The sequence below is a fragment of the Myotis brandtii genome, unplaced genomic scaffold (assembly GCF_000412655.1).
Source record: "Myotis brandtii unplaced genomic scaffold, ASM41265v1 scaffold565, whole genome shotgun sequence".
NCBI classification, from domain to species: domain Eukaryota; kingdom Metazoa; phylum Chordata; class Mammalia; order Chiroptera; family Vespertilionidae; genus Myotis; species Myotis brandtii.
Genome location: NW_005370105.1, coordinates 1848418 through 1850882, shown reverse-complemented (window position 1 = coordinate 1850882; position 2465 = coordinate 1848418). Strand labels below are relative to the sequence as shown.

Sequence of the window (2465 nt, the reverse complement as noted above, 5' to 3'; positions counted from 1 at the left end):
CAGTGCTGTCACCTGGCCGAGTTAAACTTTTACAAACGTTTACACGCTTTGCAAAGAGCTGGAAGAAGCGGAGAAGACACCCTTACCTTGGGAAGGAGGCGCCGGCCAGCTTCCGGCTCTGCTACAACTCTGATCGCGGTTCAGCCGGTGGGAGGGGCCAGAGGATCCCCATGAAGGCGGGGAACTTCCCAAACCCAAGCCCAAGTCCAGCTGCAGAACTCGACCTGCAAGATGGGATCCTTGAGGGCGCGCGGTCTGAGCTGCACATTCTGTTTCACACCGAGGAACTTTTTTCTTTCTTTTTTTGCCAACTGGTCATTGTTTTTCTGAGAGAATTGGGTTTTTGTCTTTAGCTACGAAAGCATGTGAAAACAGGCTATAGGATGTGAAGGCAAACGAAAGAACCTATTTGCCATTAGGTAGGGTTAACCAGATTCAGCAAATTAAAATATAAGACACCTGATTAAATTCGAATTCCAGATAACCAATCATTCCTCAGCGTCAGTGTTGTCTTACGCAATACTGGCTGCGAATTATATTTTTTAAAGGGATCCGTTGCTTTTCTGAAATTCGAATGTACCCTGGCAGCCCTGTCATCCAGGAAATAACAGTGAATAGCAAGCTCTCGCATTCACTTCAAAAGACACAAGAGAGTCGGACTGCAGAGAACTGAAACTTGAACGTGTGAACGACGCAGAGCAAAGGAATGATTTTATTTTGGATAATGTGCCCTGAAGTTGAGGAGTGCTGTTTCTTTTTAAGCCTTGAATCTTGTTTTTTACAAGATTCTTTGGAGAGAAAAAAAATGGGGCCGGGAAGGGAAGATGCATGTGACACTGAGACGCCCGGCCTCACACTGTGACTAACACACACGCGCAGACGGGAGGCACGGCCAGGCCTGTGAGCTCCGTAAACTCTAAAGCGATCCTAAGAGGCGATTCAGAGGGGGGAGCGCGCCCTCGAGTTCATCTCTCTCCTTAGAACTAGTCCCCACTAACCAGAGCCCCTCGGCCCCTGCAGGGTGAGCAGAGGCTGGTTTCCACGGCTCCCAGTGGCTCCCAGTGGCTCCCAGTGGGAGAGGAGAGCAGAAGTCAGCTGCCCCTCCGGCCACGGCGCCTGCAGCTAGAGCAGACGCTGTCCAGGAGGAGCCCCACTGAGTGACACTGTGTGAGCCAAAAGCAGAGGAGAAAGAGCCATGAAGCAACAGCTCTCACTGTGATCGCAGTCTCTCACCCTAAGCAGCACCACTCGGGAAGGAAAGCGTTCATGGTGAGGCTTAGCACCGCCCCAAACCACCCTCCTGGCTTATCACTCCCCCAAAGGCCCGCTCTAGTCCCCTATCACCGCCTCCCAGCTCCCCGCACTGGCAGGCTGTCAAGAGGAAGCCAAACTGACTGCGATGTGCCGTGGAGCCTGGGCCCTGAGAAGTGGGCCCGCCGGAGTGCTGTTTCTTTTTAAGCCTTGAATCTTGTTTTTTTACAAGATTCTTTGGAGAGAAAAAAAAAATGGGGCTGGGAAGGGAAGATGCATGTGACACTGAGACGCCCGGCCTCACACTGTGACTAACACACACGCGCAGACGGGAGGCACGGCCGGGCCTGTGAGCTCTGTAAACTCTAAGGGATCTTAAGAGGCGACTCAGAGGGGGGAGCGCGCCCTCGCGTTCATCTCTCTCCTTAGAACTAGTCCCCACTAACCAGAGCCCCTCGGCCCCTGCAGGGTGAGCAGAGGCTGGTTTCCACGGCTCCCAGTGGCTCCCAGTGGCTCCCAGTGGGAGAGGAGAGCAGAAGTCAGCTGCCCCTCCGGCCACGGCGCCTGCAGCTAGAGCAGACGCTGTCCAGGAGGAGCCCCACTGAGTGACACTGTGTGAGCCAAAAGCAGAGGAGAAAGAGCCATGAAGCAACAGCTCTCACTGTGATCGCAGTCTCTCACCCTAAGCAGCACCACTCGGGAAGCGTTCATGGTGAGGCTTAGCACCGCCCAAACCACCCTCTCCGGCTTATCACTCCCCCAAAGGCCCGCTCTAGTCCCCTATCACCGCCTCCCAGCTCCCCCCACTGGCAGGCTGTCAAGAGGAAGCCAAACTGACTGCGATGTTCCGATGTTCCGTGGAGCCTGGGCCCTGAGAAGTGGGCCCGCCAGCCTCCCCCGGTCAGGCCTCCACATTAGTCCTCACCGTGAGGTTTCAGGACCACTCTGCGACCCGTAAAAATCACTGTGACCCGGCTGGTGCGGCTCAGTGGGTCGGCCTATGGACCAGGAGGTCACAGTTGGACTCTGGGCCAGCGCACATGCTGGTTGTGAGCTCGATCCCCAGTAGCGGGCGTGCAGGAGGCAGCCGATCCATGATTCTCTCATCATTGGTGTTGCTCTCTCTCTCCCTCTCCCTTCCGCTCTGACATCAACAAAAATAAAAAGAGGCTGTGGCAGCCAAGAGGACACCTTGCCACCTGCACAGAGAAGAA

At 55.0% G+C, this 2465-nt stretch overlaps 1 protein-coding gene across 1 annotated transcript in view; it reads right to left on the bottom strand.

The window, feature by feature from the left end:
* FRRS1 (ferric-chelate reductase 1) overlaps positions 1–402 on the bottom strand; it is a 23652-nt gene extending 23250 nt beyond the window's left edge. Inside the window, exon 1 of the mRNA XM_005878552.2 lies at positions 87–402. The gene's annotated coding sequence lies outside the window, so the exon portion shown is untranslated. The remainder of the gene's footprint in view (positions 1–86) is intronic.
* Positions 403–2465: the final 2063 nt, after the last annotated feature.